General features: G+C 39.7%; 2 long non-coding RNA genes across 6 annotated transcripts in view; one reads left to right on the top strand and one right to left on the bottom strand.

The window, feature by feature from the left end:
- LOC116450565 overlaps positions 1–6,618 on the top strand; it is a 75,023-nt gene extending 68,405 nt beyond the window's left edge. For 4 of the 5 annotated variants that reach the window (XR_004242834.1, XR_004242833.1, XR_004242836.1 and 1 more), the window contains exon 4: positions 1,057–1,731. This is a non-coding gene — a long non-coding RNA (uncharacterized LOC116450565). The other variant, XR_004242835.1, reaches the window with a different exon arrangement.
- The window catches only part of LOC116450564, a 96,321-nt gene that overhangs the window by 59,333 nt on the left and 9,585 nt on the right, over positions 1–27,403 (bottom strand). The gene's annotated exons all lie outside the window — the stretch shown is intronic.

Here is a 27,403-nt window from a genome sequence, read left to right on the forward strand (position 1 = left end):
ACTCTTGTACTGAATCTGAAGCACAGAACTGTGCCAGCTAGTAAGAAGAAAATTCATTCTATATGACCCAAAATCAGGACAAGAGCAAACTCTAAAACAGGTAGAAAAGCACCCTCAAGAGCAATTTCTAGTGTCAAACTCCACTGTCAGGTTGGGCTCTCCATGCTTCCATCCTGCATTAGTATCAATCCCTACTTTCACTACCCACTTAGATGAAAAGAGACTGTGCTTATAAATCTACTGCAAGGTGAGAAGAATTGTGAACATTCTCAAGGAATAGAAATCAAAGTAATCTTGCCAGATAAGAAACACATAAACTAAATGGAGATAAGCCCAGAGGAAGACAACCAGATACAACATAGCATTAGAGCACGCAAATCCCATTGGGGAAACTGAAACAACTGGGGTTCTGTTTGTCCCATAGAAGAGGTTTCTCGCAGGAGAGGAATAAAGCCTGCTACTAAGGAAATTATTTTTCCCCACATCCATGATGATGGTAATAAGAAAAACTAGTCATGTACTTCAGCAGGAAAATTAAATATTAGCATTAGCACTGGAATATGTTGTGCATCTTAATTATCTAGGTTTAAGAACAGTGTAGACAAAAACCAGTCAGGAATGACTTCTGTAGCTGTGATCCAGACTTAGGAGAGAAGACAAGCTACATGTCTTCTTCAGGTATCCCAGTCCTGATTCTAGAATGAGTTCAGTTTTATGCAAAAGCTGTGGTTGTGTATGTGCCTGTGCACTACATCTACAAATCCATCAATAAGACTGAATAACTACTAACAGGTCAGTTTTGAGGATTCAGAGGAATTAAGAGTGTTTAAATGAGGCTTTCAGCTCTCTAAGTAGATAAAATCATAGGTGCTGAATAGAAGGATAGAGATGACTCCCATTAGACATGGAAGTGCAAAGGATGAGGAGTGAGTTGGAATTGAAGGAAGGGACTGAGGGGGGGGCTGGGTACCAAAAGCTTCCTTGTGAACAGGACAAAAAGAGGGCCAAGGATTGCTTGGTGACTGTTCCTTTTCTCTTCTCTTTGTGCTCCCTCAGAAAGTGAACCTCTTGAGTTGAAGACAAAGCAAAATTCCAAGCAGCTCCCATCTTGCACTGCTGTGGGCTGCAGTGGCTCAGTGCTCCCTGTGACAGAAAGCACAGGCACAAGGTGCACCTGTAAATCCAGAACTGATCTGTGCACCACAGCTCGGGTCCCAAGCCCAAGCCCAGCCTCTTTGCTGAGTTTGCCAACAAAAAAAAGACTGAGGTGATTTTGTGGAGACTCACCAGCATTTCCCTCCTCAACTCAAAATACATATGTTTTCAAATATTCCTGGGATTTTTTGGAAAGTTTTGGCTTAAAGTGTAAAAAAGAATGTCAACTGGCTCTTTGTTCTCCAGCTAATTTTATTTACATGAAAGAAAATACTTTAAAAGAAACACTTTAAAATAAATAAATACTTTAAAATAAAATAAAAGATACAAGTATTCAATTTTGACAAGGTTTGTTTGGTTTGGTTTTATGGGGTTTCTTTGTTTTGTCTGTTTTTTAATTGGAGGTCTCTTCTCCATTAAAAAGAACACAGTTTTTGGAAAAAAGTTTTCATAAAAATATCTCCCAACACACTGAACATTTACTAGAAGATTTTTACTACCCTGTACTAAGATTAGTAATACTTTATTTTGCACAAAAATTACTGTAACTGAAATCTATTATTAATTTCATCATGAATTTATTCTTAGATGTGGAGCCATGATGAGTTCTCCCAGTGTGAGAAGATACTGGTCTGATCCTATATGAAAGCAACAACAAGAATTAAGACAGCAGATAGGATCCTCTAAAAACTATTTGGCAAGTGAATTATTATTTTATTATACTGCTTTTAAACAACAATTCAGTAAGAATTATAGGCTGAAAATATTTGAGTAGCAGAATGGTTTTTAAATTGAAGGAGTCTCTAACCAGATGGTTTTAGGCACAAACCTGCATAGCTTTCAGAACTAGTAGAAAATACAGAATCTTACTAGCACTGAGGAGCACAAGTGGAGTGTTAACAGTATGAACTGCAGTGTGACAGAGTAGGATAATCACGTTATTGTAAACCTAATGAAAGAAATGGCACATGGTACAGAAAATCAGCATCCAAACAATGCCACTTCCACAATCAGCCCCTTCAAACACCACTCTCCCAGGAAGTAATTCCATATAAAAGAAGTTTTTTATATGTTCATTTTTCAGCAGCCACCATATCAGTTAAGCTGACATTAACATTCAGTCCCGCAGGCTGTCAATATTTCCTAGAGGAAAGTGGCCTCAGCCACCTTGCAAGCCATCAGCAGCTACAGCATTCTGACCAATGTGGGAGCAAGGGCTCTGAGTCAGGGAGCCTAAGAGTTCCTGGCACAGGAAATCAGCTTGAGTCTGAGTGTCCCCTAATACATTTCCCTTGTACAACTTCTCAAATTTGGTAGTACCATAAAAAGCAGAAGACAATGTGAGGGAACAACCATACCTGAAAATTTGTGCACAGCTCTTTTAGGAATATGCAGACTCAAATTTAACATATGGACAAAATAGTCTGAAGACGTGAGACAGCATTTTAGCTCACAGAGTTCAATATGATTTCATAGCTAATAGGTTAGTGTGACCTATCCATTCCTAATATGATGTATACTGAAATGCCTAAAAATTGCTTCATTACCCTTGACACTTACACCTGCAAAAGCCTACGGTTCATCAGACTGAGCTTGCTGCCCAGGTTGTTTAGTGTTTTAAGACACAGAGGTGCTTTTGGAGATACTTGGGCCATATCAATGCACATTCATTAGTCAATGTCTAATCTGCAGGAAGAATATGTAAATTACCTACTAGAAAGAAAATATTTAGGCAAAAATCCCTGTGCTGGTTTTCCTGCAGTGTCCAGCAAAAGCTGAGTGCATTCAGTAGAGATGCAGAAGCTTAATAAAGATCTGAAGTTAACATTGTTCTACTTTTAGGTGGAAGTCGAGAGAATATTTTTAAGGTAAACTGGGCAGCAACACTGCCAGTCATTTCCTCTATCACATTTCTCAGCTATAAGCAAGAGGCAATGCAAAGGGACTCTAACAATGCCAGACAGCACCAGCCATACCCCTAAATCCCAGGTGGACTGGTTTTGTCTGGAACAGAGAGTTAATTTACTTCACTGCAACCTGCATGGTGCTGTGCTTTGGATTTGTCACCACACAGTGCTGATATCACACAGATGTTTTAGCTACTGCTGAGTAGAGCTTACACAGTGTCCGGGCTTCCTCCTTTTCTCACTCTGCCCCTGCAGTGAGGAGGCTGGGGGTGGGCAAGAGGCTGGGAGGGGACACAGCCAGGCCAGCTGACCGAAGGGATGTTCCATACCGTACATCATGCTCAGCAGCAAAACAGGGGCAAAGAAGGAGGCAGGGTGGACATTCAGAGTGATGGCACCTGCGTTCCCAAGTAACAGCTACATGTGAGGGCACCCTGCTTGCCTGGAAACAGCCAAATGTGCCTGCTGACAGGAAGTAGTGAATGGATTCTTTCCTTTGTGTTGCTTCCTTGGGCAGCTTTTGCTTAATCTATTAAATTGCCTTTACCTCAACCCACAAATTCTCTGACTTTTGTCCTTCCAATTGACTCCCCCACCCTACTGGGGGTGCAGTGGCTGTGGGTGCCAGGCTGCCTGCCGGGGCTAAGCCATGACACCAGTCAAATACAGCACAAATCTGTATTTTGGCCATGCACAAGCCTACCTTTAGCCTGCTGGTGTCCATAGCTGTGCAGCACAGCTGGCTGATCAAGTTTTTCAGTCTGTATTTACAAGAGCTACAGTCCCCTCTATGCAAAGCTGCCAAGACTTTTAACCCCCAATACACCAATTTCAGATGCCACTGCTCATTCCTCCCACTTAGTGACATGAAATCCCAATCTTGCAGCAGTTCGCTTCTCACCCTACAGAACAGTGTGGAAAGCACGGTGTGTCCCAAACACCTCTTCTGCCAGAATTCGGGTCCTTAGCAAGAATAAAATAATACTGTACAACAGTCTTTTTGCTCACTGCAGACTCTGATACTGTCTGATAATGATAATTCAGTTTCTACTAATGACTATTTCCTCAGTACGGTATTGTTAAGATCTAATAGTTTAAACACCTAATGACAATAAATGCAGGTTTATTCACGGAGTGTCTTTCCATTGTTTAAAAACCAGAATTTTAGTAAGCATTCCCAACATTTAATTTATTTCTCAAAACTGGAACAGAAAAATGATGCCAGGATCAAGTGCAACGAGAACTCTAAATCCACACAAGGAACTCATGGTTTCCAAGGGGGCCAACATTAGTAGAGAAACCTGTTTGTGACCTGCAAGATGCAGATAATATTTTATAAATATAGTTTGATTTTTACTTTTTCAATCAGCAAAGCAGAATTTTCATCATACTTTCTATGAACTCAATTTGAGTTTTGTTTTTTATAATTACATCAACAATGCAAGGATGGGAATTTCTTTTACCCTTCAACATCATGAACTAGTCAGATGAGAACTTTGTATTGCATAATACATGATGCCCTGCGTTACATGTGATATGCTTTACAAAAATCTTAGTCTAATTGTGTAAGACTACTCTTACAAAATATTCTCATCACTGGCGTGTTTAATTGAGCTCCTGAGAGGCAGTATCAGTAAGACTTAGGGATAAATAACTGGTAGTCCCATTGGTCTCACCAAGAATCCATTGATGTTTCATAAATCCTAGTCAGTACAAATCTAATTGAGTTACCATGCTGAATTAGCTTACATCTAAATGGCATTCATGTCTACAAATGGAATAATTAGAGGCTAGAAAATGGGATATATGAAGTGCTATCCCAAGTGACAACAGCAAGACATTTGTATTCATTCAATCAACTGCTTTAAAAAAGCAGATGCAATACTTGATTTGGGGTTGATGACAAGACAGTGTTATTGACTCGAGAAATGATATTAGACAGAGAATGTTAACTGCTTCTTCATAGCCATCTATTTATATTTATTCTAAGAGATTCTTCACTTTGATTCTTTCAGATTTTGCTTTAGGATACAAAGTCATTACATGACTACCATGACTACATAGTCCCTATTTTATATCTAGGGTAATGAAATCAGCTACACTCATTAGCGCTCTTCTTTCTGCTACTAGAATTCTAAGATGAATAGAAAATAAATCAATAAATAACAGGGCTTCAAACAGAACTTTCAAAGCTACTAATATTTTTAGCCTCAGCACTGGAGGAGTCTTTTTAGACAGAATAAAGCAAATAGGACTGTTCATTTTGTCACCTTGCTTAGCCACTTTGTTCTGTGTACTAAATTAAATAAGATACTGTTACACTCCCACTGGAGTCCGGTGTCACCCTGCCAGTGATACCCTGCATTACACACTGACATTTCTCAGATGCCAGTAGTTGGCTGGTTCAGGCTTAGTTAAATACCATCTGTTTTTTTCAGGACAAATATAAAACATTGCTATCTCAAACTGTATATAAAAGCTATTAAATTAGGATGAATCTTTGCAATGCTGGATAACAGATTCCTTTAATTCAGAAAGTAGTCTAATTTGCATGCATATTTTATTTATTACACCAATTAAGTTTTGCAAATAGTTTGCAATGAGGTCCCTATGACCTAATAATTCACAATTACTCCTGGGATATCCTGCCCACTTTAGCACGTTTTGAATAATATTGCTATCTCCTTGAGAAAATAATGCATTTTTTACATGATGAATTTATTAAGAGTGCACACACCTCTTTCTTAACCAATTTTACTCTAGACAGGGTTACTGGAGCTACTTTATAGACCTTTGTCATGTTGGTTAATGAATGCTTTCCTTCAGCTTCCTCTCTTTTCACATACTTGTCTCCTAAGCTCTTGTGGAAATCCCACATATATACAACCTAGATGAGCACTCCAGGTGGTAACACAATATAAATGAATAATAAACATTTGAAGCTGCCAGGAAGAGATTCACTTTCTGCTCTAACATTAAATAATGGAGAATAGTTGAAAATGGACATTGCGGAGCAAACTTATTGCAGTCTAACCTACCCAAGACTGGCAAACTTGCTTCAGATTTATACTGTGGAATTTAACTCACAAAGAGCTGTATCAGCAAATAAAAATGTGATAGTCACTTGTATCTATTCAAATAATGACAAGTTACATTGGCTTAGTTTATAAAAACAAACTACCATGTAGATTGCTTTGCTTTAATGAGCTTTATAAGGAATTTTAAATGAGCTCAGAGTATGAGAAAATGCTTTATTTTGGTACAGTGTTCAATCAAGCATTGGCATTTCCTTGTACTTCGCATATAAGGCTTCCTCAATTAAAGCATTCAGCTAATAATCTGCATTTCTATATTTTTAATTCCATTACAAACAAACCTCTTTATAAGAAAGAAAATTTGTAGATTGCAAAGACAGTTATCGAAGATTATATATTTGCTAAAAAATAAGAGCAAAAAAACCCAGGCTTATTTTTCATGTGACTTTCACATACAAACTTGAATATCTGCCTATGTTTTTTGGAGAAGGTGATTCCTATGGCAGTAGAAATCTGCTCAAGAAGTGGGTACCCTGCAACAGAATGTAATTTTCTTTCTAAACTGTCTATACATAGTGATATAGGTCATCTCGGTATTCCTACATCTTTTTTTAGAAAGTTTACTTGGACACACTCAGATAAAACCCTAAAACCGATATGTCATAGTGAAACCCCCACCTTCCTGTGTCCTTTCAGTACTTTTGCCACCAGGTGCTTTCCAACACTTGAGAAGAGCACGGGGGAGCAGCAGAGGCCCCGAATTCCCTCATCCCACCAGCAGGAAGGCTGGAGCTGCCTGCCCACCGCTCCCAGCGCTGCCCAGGAGGCGCTTGGCTCAGGGAGCCTTCCTGGGTATTCCCTTTTCTTTGGTTTGACGTGCTCTGCTATCGCACTCTGCTCAAGTACAACACTGAACACGCGCTATTCTTTCCCAGAGCTAAGAGCTGCTAAATATTTGTGAGCACATCCCAGAGAACACCGGCCTTTTGTTAGAGTTCACACACCTCACCCCTTTCACCGCAGGTGGCAGTTCTCTCCCTGCGGGGTTTGCATCCCTTCACTACTCTCTCATTTCACACAGCTGTCTGATAATGAAATGCCAAGCACTGCACTCCTTGTAAAGCCAGGCCCTGCCTTCACACGGGGAAACCTCCTCTGGTGCTTAGTGCACACAGAGGGCAACATCTGCAGCCCTCACACTCCAGATCTACTCAGAAATAGCCGAAATGCTTCCCACTGGTGCCTTCCGTCACTACTGGCTCGTGCTGAGCCTTTGCAATGGCCCACCAAGTTTCCTGTCCCATCCCATGGCTGATCATCACCTTTCCCTCAGCCATTCCCATAAGTAATCTCAGTTCAGATTACTTGCCCAGTAAAATGGCTTCATTGGCAGCTTTTACCATCTCTAGATTTAAATTCTTTCCTTGTATGTCTGAAGTTCCCCTTAATAAAATGCACCTGGCAATATAAGAAGTAAAATGAACAATTCCCAATTAAACAACTACAGGGGAAAATGGTGATGCTTCTAATTAATTCTTTTTTTTTCAAGTAGCTATTTCCTTATCCCCAGCAAACAGTTTCAGAAGGGAATGCTGCACAAGGCCTATATACGGCTTTGCTTAGAGTAGGACATAGCTTACAGGACAATAAAATGAAGGAGTGAGTTCCGTATTTTGGTTTACAGAAATTTGTTTTTAAACAAGTGTGTTCATATGCATGAGAAAATAATCCAAACCTGCAAAAACATACAGAATAAAAGCCTGTTAATACAGCATAACTCTCAAGTGTCTGCATTCACCGGAGCAATGAGGACTGAAACTGAACCCCTCCCTGGATGAGGGATGTAATGAAAGATCTTACAGAACAAGCTTAAAACAAAGCATGTTTACAATAGTCATAAGTGTAATAAGCAATAACCACAAACTACACAATATTCCAGCTCTTTGAGGTCTTTCTATTTTAATTCTGTGCAATTTCATTAACCCCCTTGCAAGGAGATGTGCTTGAAGGAACTCTATAATATAGGTCTTTTTTAGTAGACATTTATATTCCGTTGTTAATTGGCGAAGCAAGGAGGAATGAAATAGCCTGGGAAGTATCCTACAGGGAATAGCTTGCATTGGCAAACAAAATGAGCGAGTAATCTCACAGATCTGTTTCGTTTTCTAAAATCCTTCTACAGCACCACATTTCCAAGTACAAGCGTGAAATGCAGCAAATTAGGATTAGTACAAACCATTTTGTTCTGTGCCAACAGTTAAGTGATGAGCAGGGCAAGTGAACCAAACCCCCATTTCTTCTGTGCACCAAGTCAACAGCTGGCGATGGCAAACACAGGGTAGGACACCAACACCAAAAATGCTGTGGCAACCATGTGAGGCCAGAATAGAACACTTGGTTTCACGGTGATGGAGGGAGACTTGGTTGGACTACATTTCCCATCATGCACAGCATAGGAATATGATTGACAATTTTAGTAACTTCATTTTCATAACACCAGACTTGTGACTCGGCTCCAAGAAAAAAATACTGTGTGAAATTGCTTGGTGTTATTTAAAAGGACACAGACTAAATGATTGTTTATCAGTATACAAAATACTGAGTGAAATTTTCCCACAGGAGTAGCAGCCTGAATAGTATTAACAGTGCTTTAAACTGTAATGAATTCCCAGTCTAATTCACTATGAGGTTTCAATTTATACCACATTTAGAGTACTCCAGGTTCAAGTAATCACTGCAGTAATTAGCTTACTTCCAGTCCTCCAAAATAAACCCACTAATTTTTGCAATCAGCCTTCATTTGGTTAATCACCAGTTTAATTGATTTAATTAGTTTGATCTGCAAAATTAGTCAAGTGTAAATACTGTTTTGTAAACAGAGTTTAGCTCCAAGCTGTAATAGAGGGAATTCTAATTCAAAGCTAGAGTTAATAATAAAAACTAACACACACGATTTTTGTTGCAGTATCCAGCAGTTTTAAGTCTACAAGACACAAATTTACACTTTTAATAGATAATCTGATTTTATATTAGTGACAATACTGAGGACATTGTCTCTCAGAATTGTATTCCTGACTAATGATTTTTACACTCTGACAATTGACACTAGAACAGTGTTCTTACTTTCTCTAGATCAAGAGAAAATTTTTCCTTTTTAACTTCATTTTTGCTTTGAAATAGTGACAAAAGGCATTTATTAATAAGCAAAAGCAAAGGAAAAATTATATATAAGGAGAACTGCAGTTACTCCTAAGCAAACATTGTTTCCAGACATTTAAGAAGGCGCACTAGTAAAAGAAGCAAGCCAAGCTGCAACTCTGGGCAGTAATATACCAGGCTGAGGGAATGTCTAAACAAAAATAATGCCCTGAAATTAGAAGCTGAGCAAAATTTGAAATAGCTCTGGAATCAAAGATTTGGCATTCTAGCACAGCTCCATCAGTTGCTGACACTGACCATCCTAAAAGTACAGGTGATCCCTCTGAAAAATGCTGTGTATTTCCTGACAAATACCCAAATTCACCACGTACACATTAAGCTCTTTAAAGTCGCCCCAGAGGATGCAGACCTCAAACCAAGGTAAGATGCTGAGGATGAGCAGGCTGGCACATCCCTGGGAGGTGACAAATGCTGTCACACAGCACAATGTGTCACTGTCACACACAGCCCAGCCTTCCACCCCCAGCCACGTAAAGAAAGGGAGTGACTGGGATTCACCAGCTATGACCAGGAAAGATCTCTTTCCAAGGAATGCCAGCTAGGAATAGCACAAATCCAGGATGCAGGTAAGGGATCTGTTCTTAGCTCTGCTGGGATGCTTTTGACATCACTGCCAAGTCATTTCGATTTCCTGAATCTCAGTTCAAACTGTAAATGTAAATAGTGTTCCTAACTCAAAAAAGATTGCATCAATCCATTACCAAAAAGGGGAAAATAAAAACTCCCTCTATTGAAAAACCAGAGTCTATGGACAAAACATTAAAAAATTCTCAGATTACTTTTCCCAATTAAAAAGTATTTATATTTCAGTTTGTTTTAAATTAATTCTATTCTATTTGAGTTTATTTAAAGATTTTCCTCTTCTTTTTGTACCAAACTTTACCACGTCTCTCATCTCAATCTTGCGCCTAAGCATAAAAGATGTATACAACTTCTTTTCCTCCCATTTCTTCCACCCCCTTTTCCCAGCTGAACCCTTTCAAAATATTTTGAAATTAAAGAAATTTAACCACTATCCTCAAACACTTCAGGATTTTCTTCACTGTCTGATAAATTATCTCCTGACAGCAGGCCATTTTCCTAACTGCAGAGACATTACACCTTCAAAGAAGAAAAAGGAAAGAGGGAAGAAGGAAAAAAACCCACAAAAAAAATCCAGTTACCATTTTTTTCAGTTCTCTTCACTGTATGAAATGGAACACACCTGAGAAGAGATACATTTAAGGAAAAAAATTCAACAGTGAAAACAAGTTTCTGTTCATTGTGATTTGAATTTTTCTCACACAAAATATCTCCAACTTCACATCAAATGTTTTCTTCAAAGTATTTAATTTTTTGTTTCTTTGATTAGCCACTCGGAAAAAAAAAAAACAGCAACAACACATCCAAGAGCAACTTACTGCAGCCGTTCAAACTTTAGAAAAGCATTCATCCAGTTCTGGACAGGAGCAGAAGCCAGCCAAGAAAGCTGCAGGGCTTGCATCCAGCCCCATTCCTAAGCTCAGTGCCAGACTTCATTCCACCCATTGCATCACTGTTCAGCCCACATTCCACCATGGAAAGACACTGGAAACCCACAAGGTGTAAACTAAGAAGGAACTGCAATGTCTGCACTAGTTCTTTACTAGAAATAATTTTAAAGCCTTTTCCCCCATCTCTTATGATGTGTTAACTTGTGTGTTTGCAAAATCAGCTGTGAATACTGTTTTGTACATGTGGTATGGCTACCACTAAGGAGGGTTTGGGGGAATCACGTAAACCAAGTCCCAGATATTTTTATCCTCATGATTTGCATTGATGTCTTATTTGTCAGGTCTAATTATCAAGCAAATCGACTGAATTAAGTCAACCACTCTGCAGAACACCTATTTACACACATAATCAACAGCAGATTGAGGATACAAACCTGAAGAGGTTCCCAACGCTCTTCAGTGATGGGTCTCTTCATGGAAGACACAACGCTGCTGCAGCCCCATCTCCTGAGCAAACACACCCTGTGTAAGTCCCTCAATCTCTCTGCAGGACTTGTGTGAATAAGTAACATTTGCTGCATGAAAACAAAACCCCTAATCACCAAACCCTTGAAAAACAGCACCCTGTGGAATAGATTACAATATTTTAGCATGTTTGTTTCATTTGATGTTTCCACCAGAGCTCCTTTAACAGTGATACAAACTGCACATTGGGTACTCATTACACCACACTGGAGAGAACAGGGATCTTGTAAATACCCATTAAACTGGGGTTACACTTTCATTCCCTGCACGCTGTGTCTGAGCTGAGGCACAAACTCGTGTCCTTGAGAGCAGGAGTTGGGGCATATTCCTGGCATGCTGCCACTCTCCATGAAATATGTCCTTTTTACAGATGTTTCTTATACTATTGGGAACAAATTGCTCATCCACATGCACAAAGACATACCTGGATAGACATAAGGTATTATGAAGAAAAAAATTTATGTCTATATTCAGTGAAAAGTGGGTCTAAACAAACTCAGTTTGGAGAGTACTAAGTGTGGACATCTCTCATTTTCTTAAACACAAGTCAGAGATAAAGGCCACGCAAATTTCACAGGTGGGTGTAGAAATGTGCATCACTGAGTTTAACCAAATGCAAAGCAGAATTGAAGCTTATTAGCTTTGTTGGCATATGTAAGCAACTTATTAACTAGTTCTACAAATAAACTGCAGTTTGTCCCATTGCATCCTGTTGACAGATCTGTCATACAACTATGAACAATGGGAAATTTCCAGAGTTTCTGAAGCCAATTCCTGCTAAAGATAGAGCACATCTCCTTTTTTTGTGAAGTGAAAGGTGTCCTCAGATTGTTCAGTTATCGAAAGACCTGTTTGATGAATGAGCTGGACAAGATCTTCAGCGTGCACAGTGATTTGACATCAAAGAGCCCTGCAGGTAGGGCAGCTTATTAACTTATAAGACTTTCAAAAAGGTTTTAGCGTTTACACACTTATAAAAAGAACACTTCTGAAAGTTTAGAGGAAGGGAGTCTATTTAATTTCAGAGTCCCATCTCCACAATCACGAGGGCTGGATCTCTGCATTGGCATTTTGGGAGGATCGCCATTTCCACAGTTCTGTCAAAGTTGCCAGAATATATGAGAAGATGTTTAGACCAGATTCCTGCTCTTAGTTTTATTCTTTCTATGGAAAGATCCTGCATATGCCTGGAGTGGTGTGGATGTATTGATATGTAGGCCAGAATAAATACTGCTAGTGCAAAGCCTTGTCATCAATATTCTTTAAAAATCCAGTACAGTAGAACAAACTTAATATTGGCTTAATAACAGGTATTATATAGAGACAAAGTTGTTGCTTTAGTAGTTAGAAACCCTAAAAGCCTTTGTCATTGAACTTTATCACTAAACTTGGGCTCCAAAATCCTATATACCCTGAGAGCACATTGACCATATTTTAACTAAACTGCAATTTACTTTATTTGATTTTTATACTGAGCCGTTTTAGCTTTGCTCTCACAAGAGCAAGAAATTAAAGGATTGAAATACATTCTGTATTCTTGCTTATATGTGTTATTCATGTTTTGCAGTAACTGATGGATTTTCTAATTTGTAAGATTTCTTAGGCAATCAAGGGTAACACTGAAACAACAATGAATGGATAATGAGCACACTTGCTATATTTGATTTAATGCATTTGGCCAGGGTGAACCTATTTGTGTTTGTTTCCTTCAACCATATGTTAGTAAAGTTTCATTAAAATGAAAAAGGGTCATACATATTCCTGCAAAGCATCCTGCACATTCTTCAGCAGCTTTCAGGCCAGTTAATTTCATGTTTTGAAGGACCAAACAAACTTCAACAGAAGCTTTAAAACTTATTTGAATTTTAACATTCACATCAACTTATGTTACTGATGATGAGTGCTGAGAACTGATTAAGACTGGTCCATAAATATAACACTTAAAAACGGAAAATAGAGCTACACACAGTAAGTAATTCTTGTTAGAGTCACAACAAAGATTTCCCCTCACCGCTCCAATATTGGTTACTCTTTTTCTCCCTTTCCTTATGGTCTGTGGATGTAATCAGAGGAAATAAGAACGCACTGCAGAAAGCATGCGGCACTACAGGCCACATGTATAAAGGAATAAAAGACCATTACTTCATAAACATTCCAGGAGCTCTCAGAATTTCTGGCAGTACCAACAGATTTTAGGCGACTTTGAGCACAACGTGGTCCCATACAATTGCTTAATGACCACCCAGGCATAGACTCAGTCTCAGATACACACCAGAGTTTGAGTCTTAATTCCAAAACGAAGCCACTCACCCTCTGCCTCCGATCAAGGCCTCAAAGTTCTCACAGAGGAAATCTCTCCTTGGCCATGAGGACTGTATCCATACAAACATTCCATTCTAGATGTTAAGTGGTTCCCCCTGAGCCGAGTATGTTTTCCTCCTGGCCCACGCCCTTCCTGCGTGTCAGACAGACGCTGTCTCCAGAGGGGCTGGCAAGCTCCTGTTAAGCAGCACTTGACTCCAAGCTGCCTCCAGACCCACACTTGCCACGCAAACCCAAGGAGTCTCCCACCAGGTGTATCCCATAAAAGTGAGCATACATTAGTGCCATCTCCTTTCTTTCCCCTTATCACCTTCTCTAAACAGAGACTGTTCCAAGTCATTGCCGCTGCTTAAGAGGATGGGTTCAGGGTAGAGAAAAGTTAAAAAAAAAAAATTTAAGTGGGTAGGAAGAATGGAGGAAAAAGACTTTTATAAATCTCCTGGAATTTGTTTTGAATGCTAATTAAGACCAGCTTACTCTTCTGAATGCCTGTGAGGTCACACCCCCACAGCAATTTTCACAAATGCTGACAATTACTTGCAAATGCAGTCAGCAGTCCCTTGAGTACCCTGAGCATCAGGTGCCAGTCCTTATCTTTGAGACACCAACAACAAAGAAGGAACTTGCACAGAACTTTCCCGTGGTATTTGAACAGGTTTTAAACGACTGAAAATCACCTCAGTTTTTATAATCTATAGCATCCCTATGGTCATTCCTTATTGTCCTGATTTATTCCTCTAAATCAGGCATCACCTTCCACGGATCTAGTTCTGCGGCTCTAGGATTGTTAACTTGCCCTGCAGCACGTGGTCGTATCGGGTAATGTAACAGCCAAAATGAACAAAGAAACGCTTCTGAGGATACTGGGTGATACTTTGTATTTCAGACTTCAGCAGGAACACACTGGTTTTAAGGATGCATCCATTCCCGAGCCTCTCCCCTCAGGACTTCTTAATAAGTGGGTGATACCACATGACTGTCATCATCTTCAAACGGAAGTCATTTTGCTGAGACCGATAAACCACAAGGAGCAAATGCTGATATTTTTATGATTATTAATGGAATCGAGGCCTGAAAATTGCAAGAGTCAGACAGACACTTGTAGGAATAATATAATCCCAATTAACAGCAACAGGTTTATATAGCTATATCTGAAGATAGCAAATGTCACTCATGAAGGAAAACATCAGAATAATTTTTTTAAGTAATGGGAATAAATTAAGGTATAAAAGCTGCCTGGAGGTTGGCACTTCACCTATTCCCCCATCTTCTGTCTACACCATACAGTGCGAGTCAGCTGAGCAGAGACAGAGTTAATAAGGCCTCTTCATGCAGTTCTGTGCTTTCATGTGATGCTTATTTGGCTACATTCTACAGGCCTTAAGAAATTATGTTTCATAAGCTGCCACCCCCCCCCCCCCAAGTTTTCTTATTCTCCTCATAAGAATACTAAACTCTAACCACTTAATGTAACCAATTGATCACAAGGGAGCTAAAATGCATACAGCATTACTCAAAAGCTGTAACCAGAATTAAGGGGTTAATCTACAAGAAAAACTGTAACAAACTCCATTACAGTCTATACATTGGGACTCTGTAGCATTTTTAAAACAATGCCACAGATATGAAGCAATTGTCATACTTGGAGAGTTGTCAGCCTCACTCTATTTTCAGTGCACAACAGTGGCACATGCTTTGGGTTTCAGAGCTTCACAACAGCCTGATTGTCACACTTGGTTTAAACTGCTCTACAGAACTTAGAAGTCTTGTTTTAGAAAGTACCTCAAAGCCTAGACTGCATGACTGGCAGTTGCCAATCTGATGGATATGCAGACAGAATAGTTCATGATTGTAAATAAAAGCCAAAGTGGGATTTGAGGAAAGCAATTGAGACCCTAATTCCTACTGAAATCGAAGGAGTTTTAGTGGACTTAGGAACCCAGTGCCTTTCTTGAAGCATATCAGCATTTTAAGGCATAGCCACACCTCTAAGTCTGGGTTGAAAACACGGATTTGGAAAACACTGACCCGTTTTCAGAAGGAACAGTCTGATCTTCCACACACTGTAAATAACACTGTGTGCGTCTCGGTGTATACACACATAGCCCATTGGCTACACGTGACAGAAGCTGCTAAGACATTTCATGAAACTTGACCCTCCCCATCAATCCCTCATCTTCCTGCAACAGAGTCCCAGGCTAATTTGGCAGATGCTCTCACTCACTTTCTCCAAGACCTGCAGCTTTATATTCCTGCAAGCCCTGCTGAGGTGTGTGTAGGCACAGGTACAAAAAGTGCCATTGAATTGATCCCAAATCTCACTTGAATATTCCTTTGGCTGGGTGGCTCTCCTGTTCCTGCCGGTGCCTCACCCTCAGGAGCCTTTCTGCTCAATGAAGTCTTCACAGTCTCTGGAAAGACTTTTGCCCATTCTAAGCTATAGCTTCTTAATCTCTCCCATGAAGCAGCCATGTCAAATAAATATGTTTTACAAACAGTGGTGTTCATTTGAGGCTGAGGTACCACAGCCACTCGAAACACTAAACTCCAGTCAACCTTTATAATGCCTTTTCTTTTTTTTTCATGGCAGCATTGCACATCCTTGTGTAGCTACTGTGAATATTCAAATACTGTAATTGGAAATGATTTACTTTGTTTTGAATTAACTAAAATTCCATTGTTAAGCACAAATACTGCTTCACTAAATCATCAAGCTTTTAATAGGTCCACATGAGCAGGTTACCGAGCATGTTAGGATTTATAATGCTCCTGGGGAGCTGACCACTGTATTATGCTTCCTGCTGCTAGGTAATATGCATGACACATTTCTGGACACTAATTCATTTATTTAATAGTAACAGTATGCAAAAACAGAGTTCAAAATGAGGCTGACAAAGAAGGTATAAAAGTTTTATTAATCCATAGCTAATCAAAGGCCAGAGGAAAGCATATAATGGTGGCATTTACAGACCATATCGAATGTGAATAAATTAAATTTTTGTTTCCTAAAATCTGACTAATAGAATGTGTTCAGCTTGAAACATTTATACTTTTAATTACAGTGGCAGCCAATTTAGAGTAGGTATCTGCTTGTACTGCACTTAAAACTTTGCATCAAGGATCTCCACAAATCCCCTCATCAGCTATTCTTTGAATCCGATTTGTTACTGTGTGCACTGTGTCCATGCTCAGAAATAATAACATTATTTACTTTCCCATTTAATTATACAGTGACAGATTACTTGTAGGGGGAAAGGTCACTGAGGGAAAGTATTGTCTTCCTGTGAGAGAAATTCCTCTGAAAGACTCAGTATCATGTACATACAAGATAACATTGCAGATCTATCCTTCAAATGTTGGAATACAAGAATAAATTGATAGAACTACTCATATGGAAACAGTCATTGCTTCAAGCAAAAGTTTTCATAGGAGCATAACCTCATTTCCAGCAAGTTATCAAGCACTCAAATTACACTGCAGATTTTGTTTGGAAAAAAATCTAATAGTTACTAATAAACATAAGTAATAAATGACTCACAAATATAAAGAAAATAAAAAGGAAATAAATAGAAAAACAAGATCATACTAATTTGATCTGTGTTCTGAAATATCCTTAAAATTTTAATTACTTTGATGCAAACCTTTCAGAAAGCAATCCAGGGAGACAATGCTCCAATTAAGAAATGAGGGGGAGCATAATGCTTGTATAGAATATTTTAGATAACAGGACAAATTTCGATAACATTGTCATTACTTCCTGTTCTGCCCCACCACCTGGAGCTGGGAAAATAAGACATTTTTTGCTGGAATAGTTTACTTCAGAAGCAAATGCACATGTGAAATTTGCGGTTCCATGCCACTGATGAGCCCTTAGCCAGCCAAGAACTCTGGCATTTCCCAAACAATACAGTAATTCTATGCAAATGGAGGTGACTGTCAGCTGCTTAAGTGGAGGCACATCCTTCAGTGCTCTTGTTGAATCACAGACTGAGTTTTTGCCGCACACACAGAACCTTCTTGCAGAGCTGGAAACAGAACTCACAGTCTATTGACTGCCAGATTGATATTTTAACTGTGGCTCTCCTGTAAAAATGATCTAAAGCTTTCCCAGAGAAGTAAAACTCTACAGAATTATGGCATTTACTCTCATTGTGGCATTAGACTTCAGTGTCTAAATCACTTTGTAAAAATCTTTAATCTCCTCTTAACTGAGGTGTGCTTGCTGCTAACTGAAATTCTGCCTTTATTTCTTATTTGATTTCTTTTTAAAAATAAATTAATCATCATTTGTGCCACCAAATAAGCTCAAGTCCTTTGATAAAAGCTGAAGGCTAGAAGAGGTTCTTTTCAGTTTAAATTTTGGAGGCAAAGTAAAACTGGATTAAGATAGCAATGCTGGTGTTCACAATTTAAACACTATTAACTTGCATTCAGAGCGCAAGGCTGTGACTGAGTAACAGCAGTCGCTGCAGGCAGTGCCAGGGAAAGCGGAATTCACAATGGATTTGTCCAACATCCACGTGCAACAGCAGTGAACATTTGAGAGATCAAGTTATCACTGCCTTAAATCCCCAATCATGTTAGCATACACTTCATAAACCAACTGGACAAGCAGACAACATGGAAAACCTAAAGGTTAAGTACACATTATTGACCTCAAGGACGCTGTGTTCTACAGATCATTAAATATGTTGCGGTCTCCTCTTTCAGCCAGTCACACTGAGAAGTGCCCTGGGAACATTATTTAATGATTAGATGTTCTACCTACATTTGTGTGACACAAAATCAATACCTTTCCCCTAACCTCACTTGCTTAGATTATTCTCAGCTAGTAGCTGCTGTTTAAACCACGATGATTCCAATCCTTTGCATGCCTGTGTGTGTGGCCATTCCTACATTTTAATGACAAATAGACACAGATTGGGAACTCCCCTTTCCTGCATCAGGTACAGCCTTCTCAACACACAGAACAGAACACAGGTCAGAACAAGACACTTTTTTGTTTATTGTTTTGCAGAGGCAACTTTACTTTTTAGGCGGTGGGGATCCCACTCCCAGAGGACCATGCCGGTGCTGCACACCTCCCAACAGGTGCCTGTCCCTGCTTACTGCACTCCACTCTCTCTCCTGGAATTCTAAATTCAAGCTGAGACTTATGCCATAGGGTGCTCCTGGCATCCAGGCTAAGGAGTGCATAGGGGCAAAACACTGATAGCAGCTCTCAGTTTTCTTTGGGAGCTCCTTCTGAGCATTACTTAATGATTAGGACATTTCATTCTTAGAGCTTCCACCTTAATCCTGTCTTTAACTCTTGACTGAAGACTACATCAGGAATGCGTCCACATGCCTGGATTACCTAATGCCAAGGACAACATCCCACCAGCTGTTCTCAGGCTACTTTAGCAGCTCCTCTCTGTGTCATTCTTACCCATTTCTCAGTTTACTCCTTCTAGAAAGCCTGACCCCAATCCCAGCTGTAACCCTAGACTACGATTTATACAGTGGTACACACTGAGCTCCAGGTTAAGGACTGCTGAAGGAGAGGGCAGTTCTCACTTCATTTTACCATTTATTTCTGAGCCCCTCTGTTGCTGTCATCTGTCCTAGTTGTCTGTTTCCTGGAACTGTTTCCTATGGCTCTTTGGGACCACAGCTCTCCTATTCCAGAAGGGAACAGGCCATCTCAACTGCCAACCTCACAGAAACACAAGTAGTGATTGACAGCTGCCAAGTGGGAACCCAGAGCACCATGGACTGGGGCACACCCTTGGGATACTCACCTACTGTTGTTTTTCCCAAATACTACAAGATGCACGTGCTGAAAGGCTTGGACTTCCTACTGAAATAAGAAAAACGCAGGCACCATGTCTAATCCAGTGATTATTCGCTGTATAGTCACCATTTATACCATGGGAAACAGTAACTGAACACAGAATTACGGCTGCACATTTCTAGGACAAGCCCAGACAACCAAGGCAGGGGGAAATGGCAGCACTGGCTTTAGTAAGTAGTTCATTACATCGTGCTGTTGACTAACCAATGTCCTGGAAAGAATAAGGATGTCCAAGTAAGCTTAACACAGGCTCATCAAATTACTGCATTTAAATGTCCAACAACCAAATGTAGGGTATTTCAAATCTAGTTCTGTTCTTGTGGGATTAACTGTACTTTCCTTGAGATGTGTCATTTTGATGTCTTCAGAGGCTCTAAATACTCAGGGAGATTTTCACTGATATTTTAAAAATAAGTTGAAATTACTTATTTCTCAAATCCCTTCAGTTTCTATCATACAGAAACTTGACAACACTGATTTGATGTCAAAAAACAGAAGACATTGAGATTAGCACTGAAACAATCTTGAGTCAGCACCTGGCCCTCAAGATTAACATGTGAAATCAAAAGCTCCCCTTGCAACTCTGGTATGAATAGAATTACCCAAATTCATACTTTCAGATATATACACTGCTGCTCTTGGAAAACTGCACTTATCTCCTGGTGAAGACAGGGCAGAGGGGAATGGGAAGCAAAGCAAACCTGAACACTATTCAACATGTGGGAGATACACCCACATGTCCGACTCTTGAAAACGTCTGCACTGTGAATCATTTTTTACCAGTTCCACTTCTCCCCTGAAAAGTTATTATTTACTTAATGATTTCACTGAATACCTCTGAAAGTTGTGTCACACTTTTAGTCCTGATTTCTGTTGTCATTGTCGACTCTCATTTGTTTGTAGGTGTTCTTCTGTGCACAGTAGGCAGATCTCAAACAGTGAAAGTATTAAACATATGAATAGATTCCGAAGTACAGACCATGTCCTACATCTTGAGGCAGGATCAAGATGTTTAATAAACTTGAGCTTTAGAGTATCCTTGAGTTCCAGTAACCCAAGTTTGAGCTGGAGTGAGGTTTTTGTTGTAACACTTGGGAAAAACACTAAGGAACAGTTTGTTTGTCTACAGACTGTATATCTGAGGCCTCTTAAGGAGTCTGTGTGTCAAAGCAACTTTTGTGCCAATCCATGACAGTCCATCACCTTTAGTGCACCATCAATTTTTCATAAATTTATGAAAAACCTTCAGTAGAAAAATACCAACAACTCTAACCACAAATCCTCTAATCCACAAGCAGAATGTATCCTTTCTTCTTTGTAACCCTCCTGCATGTTGTGTATTTCCACTTTTTAGTTTTGTCCTTCTATTCACTCCCTCCTCATTTTCTTTTTTAACTTCTATGTACTGTATTGATTCCTTTTCATTTTCTTGGTCATCCTTATTAATATGCTTTGGAAATTCACTTACACTGCTTATCCACTTTTTCACCCTTCACATCAAAATACTTATTTCTACATTCTTTCTTTTCTTCTCACACAAGTCAGGGGTTTTTTTCTTTGTTCGTTTTGTATTCCAAATTCCCTTTTGCAGTCCTTTTCTCGACCTTTCTCCCACCTGACACCAAACAGCATCTTGGAATTTCATGGGAGTTGCAGTTCAGCCATCTCCTGGTCCAACCACATGCTGCTTTCTGAGCATATGGTCTGGTATCAGTCACTCCCCACTAACTGGGGGTCCCAATTTCTCAGAGCTCTGTTATGAGCCAAACAAAACAGAGACTCTGCTACACATTGTGGGAGAAAGTCACATCCAACGGAGCACTGCAAGTGTTGGTGTCACAGTCACAGCACCATCGTCACACAAAGTCAGTATTTATTACCCTACCCACTTACAGATTAGATCTAAAACCCCACTGCTGGAAAAAATGAAAATATTTTTCCCCTGTCCATGGAAAATGACAAAATATTAGAAAGGTTATGACAAAAGTTGCCTTTTCAACCAATTCAACAAATAATCAACAAGGCCAGAACCTATCAGTGCATAACATTGGAAGTTGTTTCCATCAAAGGAATACCACAAGATTTAGCAATTGTTTGTAGGGACTGTTTCTCTTCCTGCTGTTTTTAAGATTCAACAGAAAATAAACCCTAGAAGCCACCAGATAGTGGTCTAAGAATGGTTATAAATGACACTCAGTGATCCATGGCCATTTACACAGATATTCTATCAGCATTGACAGCAAGATGATAAGTCATTTTATAGGTCTATTCAAAAAGATTGCTCTTAAATAAATTAAAAGTTTATTATTTTATATTAGAGGTATTCCTTTGCTCAGCTGCAGTGAACCTCTGGTAGGTGTCAGGTATAATTTTGTATTTCCAAATGAAAATAGTTTCTTATGGCTACTGACAGATTCCTGCATTTACTTGGTGTTAGATACAGTGCTACCAGTTACACTGTCCCAGGTCATGTTTTGTTCCACAGAACTGTGCAATTGCTTTGCCACAAATAAATCAATTAGTCTATATCTGTTATTACGTACTAAAATCAGTGTCTGTACTTGATCTCCTATATTTCAGTATCAGATACCAGGAGTAACCACTGGAGACATGTTACTGAATACAATTCTCAAATTACGAATATTACACTTCAAATGCACTTAAATACATGAAACAAGTCAAATACAGAGACATTTGTAAAATATTGGTGAGGGCCAAAGACTCAGTTGAGGTGTCAGGTCTGTAAACACACAAACAACAGAGGTTTGTCCCTGAAGAGTCCCCTCTTTTTTATTTTCTAAGGGACTGATTACCTTGCAGAGAAGTGCCTCCCCACAGGTTCTGTGGGTGCATTTCTAAGGCTTATGAGAGCACCTCCAGAATCCTAAGACTTCCCTCTGTTTGATAATAGGTACCACTGGTAACAGAAGCTTCAATCATGAAAATGCCATTTCACTGAATATTTATTTCTCATAGTAGTCATTAACTTTCAAAAGTGCTCTGTGTGACACTGCCAAGAAAATGCAGCCTTCCCTAAGGACTTTGGCATCTGAATAGAGACATGACAAAATGACAAAAGACAAAACAGACAGAGGAAGAAGTGAAGTGCAAAATGCAAGGTATAAATACAAGATTTTGAGTTGTCTTAAAGGCATTATATTGGTCTGGTTTTCACATCAATTTCTGCTGTTGCTTCTGACTAGATAAGCATGGTGAGAAGCTGTGACATCAGTCGATCTGTGGACATTATATTTAAGTACATAGATACTTGTACACACCTATATACACATTTATATACACACTAATGCATATGATATTACCAGAGAATCTGGTAAATGACTTTTCTATCTAGATTGCCCAGTACTTTCAATTTTAGAGGACATTTGTGTCCTCACTTTTGAAAAGTTCTCACACCTCCACTGTGTGTAGAAGGCCTTTGATAAGCAGCCCGGCAGGTGGTGAAGTGCCCTTTCTTTGTCTCATGAAATCCCATTCAGCTTTGGCAGAGAGATAAAGTGGAGCATCACGGTTTCCCCTTTCTCAATGCCTCTCCAAAGACAGTTTGGCAGCTTGCCCAAACTCCTGAAGCTCCTTACAGAGGCTTTCTATCACCACCAAAGGAGCTGCAGCAGCTGATCCTGCAACTGAATGTACCCCTGACCCACAAGGCAGGTAGAAAACACCACTCCTTACTCAACACAGGGACTTCTGGCATCAGACTTCTGGAAAACACCACTCCCTTACTTGAGGCAGCAGAGAAGGGCAGCAGGATCCTCAGCTTGTTTTGGGAGAGGGAGGAAGATAAGCAGAGAAACTCCTGGTCCCACCAATTCACCTCCCCAGGCATCCTCACTCTTCCACTTTGGCTCACTCCTCTTTGCCATCTCTGCATTCTCTTTTCTGCCTTCTCTGGGCTCAGCTACCCACAGGAGGAAAGGTTTTCTGTATCTCAGCTACAGTCTCATAGTGAGGGCACCAAAGGCAGGTGAATTTCTGTTCAGCCCCATGCCCCTTGCACTCTGGAAAATGACCAAGATTTCCAGATTGCTTCCAGATTTATTGTGCAGGCATTTCCAGCTAGGCTGCCAGTTCCAGAAAGCAAAGAAAAATGAAAAGACCACCTTGGGGAAGTCAAACAGAAAGCAGTGACATAGGTAAGAAAATCCAGAGGCACACCACTGCTAGCTGGGCATCCTTGGAGAACACCTCTGCACAGCACCTGCAGGTCAGGTCAGGAGTCCTCAGTTCCGTGTTCCTTTGCCACAAACCACTGTGAAACTCCAAGACAGTAATAACAATAAAGTTTCTCCTTCTATTGTGCTGTCTGGTTCACACAGAATATAAAAGACAATGATTGTTTTGCTAGTCTGAAAACTCAAGGTGTGCAGATCTATACAATAAATTTAAAAGAATTGCTACTGTCCAAATTAATATCGATTTAGTTTCACATCATTTTACTTTTAATTGTGGCTTATTTACTTGCATTTTAATTGGGAAATCTTTTAAAACAACTTAATTGCGAAGTTAAGCACAGAAAAGCTGCCTCGACATCTCTAATTCGGCCCCTTGTGGCTATACACCACAGTGTAAAGAAGCAAGAGACAACTGCAGAAATCACTACAACTGCATTTCAGTGCTGAAGCTTTGATTTCAGTAGATGTAACATTAGTGACAACAAAGTAAAGCAAAAAGCCTTTTCTCAACCTAACTGCAAACACAACTTCTGTGCCCACAAACATCTGTTCTACTTTTTCAGAGCTGCTTCAATTAGACCTGCATCTTCAGGAGCATCCCTGCTGGCCTACCCGGGGCCAAGTCAGGGCTGAGGAACAGCACATCCTCAGAACTGGGTGCAGAGGGTCACACTGCTCTGGTACTCAGCCTGTAGGTGAGAGGCCTTGGCCTTTACTTCTATCACAAGCAAAATGAGCATCACTCATTTATAAGGTAATTGCACACACCTTTATGGCCTGATTTCTGCACTGTAGCAAGCTTTAGCTACCCAGGATGAAAAACTGTGGATTAACTGGTTTTCATCTTATTTCAGCCACTGCCTATAGAGATACTTAAACTTCTCTTCTTATTTAACTCCATGGACTTAACTTAACAGCCTTTTAGCAAAGATTTTTGTGGTTTTTGAATGGGGGCCTTAGAGAAAAATCCTTTTCCCTCATGAATAAAATTTGCAGTTTAATGATATGAAACATTTCTAGGGAAATATCCACAGTATTGCAGCTGTGCACTGTTAACACCACAAAAGAATAGGAAACATATTAATCCATACCTTAACTTCAAAACAACTTTGAATTGGGCAGTTGTCCCTAACATTCTATAGAAACACTACCTCATTTATCTTCATACTCCACAAAGTGGCAAGAAATTAAGCAGAAGACTATGAAACAATTGCACACCTATCACAGAGTGAAGGTGGACGAATACCAGGTGATTTTGTGCCCTGTATATTCTTATATAAATATGGCCAGTGATGTCATTTTTGCTCATATACCATAAAAGCATAGGGATACCAGCTCTGTGAAAGAAGGGTTCACACTAAAGAGGAATCTGCTCCCTTCTCACAGTTTCCACCATTCACCTCAATTTGTTCCTCATTGAAACCCATCACCTGCTCCCTTTTTAGTACCTCCAAACCACTCAGAGATGTGCTTAACTCCACCTACCCAGGCACCATCCTCATCTCTCAGACCGTAACAACTTCTGCCTGGGTCTCTCACAGAAACCTGCTAAAACACTTGTATGTCTCTCTTCTCAGTTCCTCTTTCCCTTTTCTTAATGGCTACTCATGGATATTCCTGACCTTTCAAAGAATCTGCCTTTTTGTTGTTCTTACCAATCGATGCAATCAGCTGGCTCTAACCTCTGTCTCATCAGAACCTGGGGCTGCTGCCTGCAGAGAGCAACAGCAAAGCCTACGAGGACTTCTCACAGAGTTCAGAGACACTGGTTAGGAGGCCAGATGCCCTTTCACACAAACAAGAATGCGCTCAACCTCAGTTTTGAAAAAAATATATTGATAAAAATGTACCAGGAAACGTCTGGATGAAGAACATTCCCAAAAGCAATAGTACTAAGCAGAAAATGTTATTATCCAGATATGGCCTTCCTGAGGCATCCTTCTCTTTCTGGGCAAATTCCATGGAAGTCTAAGCTCATCAAGGTCACTGAAATTATTTGCCTGGCTCCTGTAAGAGGGTCAGTGAAGCAGTAACTGTTCCACAATGCTAGATTGAAATATGTGCCTGCAACACCACACCTGGGTGATTCAGAGACCTGCAATGCATTAATCCCCACAAAGATCCATCCTTAAGCACAACCTCTAAATTGTAATTTTATACTAGCCTCTTTTCCACCTGTTTTCTCTTTGCACTGAAATTCCTCCCCCTCAACTGTAAGCAGTGAATCTTCCTTTAGAACATGGCAATATTTATTGACTGTATTCTTTGTTCGCATCTGTCAGACATGGGAAGTCACCACTGCTTTACAAGACTATCAGTTTTAAGTAATGCCATTCATCACAAAATGGAATAGTGTGAGCAACATTTCCTCAACTGCAATGAATTATACAAGGGTCAGCAAGCTGAAGTCGCGGTTGGCAACACAAACATTGGCCTCAGGTAGCAAACCCATCTTTGCAGCTGTTCTCATCCATATGGGTTCAATGAACTGCAGAGAGTACAGGCCTTTGCTTATTGAGAGTATCTGCTGGAACTATTTCATCTAACCAGCATCATAAAACAACTCTGAAGTAAGGTGAATGCTATTCATCTAAAGCTTGTCTGGTAGCCAACTGCTGACAGAGAGGGAAATAGAAATGGCAAAGCAGCAGATATGGTCGGGAAATGCAGGTGTTCCTGGATTTCAAAACTCAGATATTAAAACCACAAGAAGTGGAAACAATGCACCTGTGGTTCACAGGCATCTGGTCACCCCAATAGTGCTCAGCTTTCTGATAAATAATTTCCAGGATCCCTCAGTGCATTTCCTCACCAGCATAATGTCCTTTTAATGGACATGCTGTCAAGCAGATTTGTTCAGCAGCTACACAATTAGCCCTGTTTTTGCTCTGAAACAGAAGATTTTGTTTATACACATGGTTTTGCAAGTAAGATTATTCTGTGATTAAATGTCACATTATACCAAAAGCCTCATCACTCGTACACAGCACACACAAGGCTCGAGTTCTCTCTGCCTTCTGATTTACCCCAGCATTCACTAAGATTTTACTTCTAATAATGGGTCCTGCAATAAATTAGTTTTTCTAGAAGACACTGTTAACACCACATTGCTTTCCTCAGCCTTATTTTCTCTTCACTTCTATCAGTATAATCAGATTCTTAGCAGTTTTCTATTTAAATAGTGATTGTGCAAAAAATTGACCAAGAATATCAGAAGTCCTTATTGAATTGATAACTGTTAGTTGCAAAAATACTACAAAACTTTCTCAAAACAAAAAAGGAACAGATTTGGAAAACAAGGCCTTTAACAGAAATTGCTTCTATATACAAGAAGCCTAAAGATCCTTCAATTTTCTTTCCTTAATGACATTCAACCAAACAAAATTAATTACAAGTTAAGCACTCCCAAGAATAGAAGAAAATCTTGTAACAGAAATACCAAAGCCTTAAATGTCAGTTATTAACAGCAATAATTTTTGAGTAACACCATTGACCCAGTTTGCTTAGCCCACAGGCTGTAGCATTTTAAACTGTTCACTCAAAGAAAGAGGATCTTTGGGAGACATTGTCTTTCCAGTTTAGGATTAGGCTAAGAGAGCCAGACAGGTATCCCATCTAAGGGATAACAGCCCCATAAATGGCCTTGTTATTAGATAAAATAAGCAAATCCCCTCAAATATGGATCTAGTGTACTGATGGGTTGAAGAGTAAAATGGTGACATTAAAGGATGGCTTCATGACC

The sequence above is a fragment of the Corvus moneduloides genome, chromosome 13 (genome assembly GCF_009650955.1).
Source record: "Corvus moneduloides isolate bCorMon1 chromosome 13, bCorMon1.pri, whole genome shotgun sequence".
Classification (NCBI taxonomy): domain Eukaryota; kingdom Metazoa; phylum Chordata; class Aves; order Passeriformes; family Corvidae; genus Corvus; species Corvus moneduloides.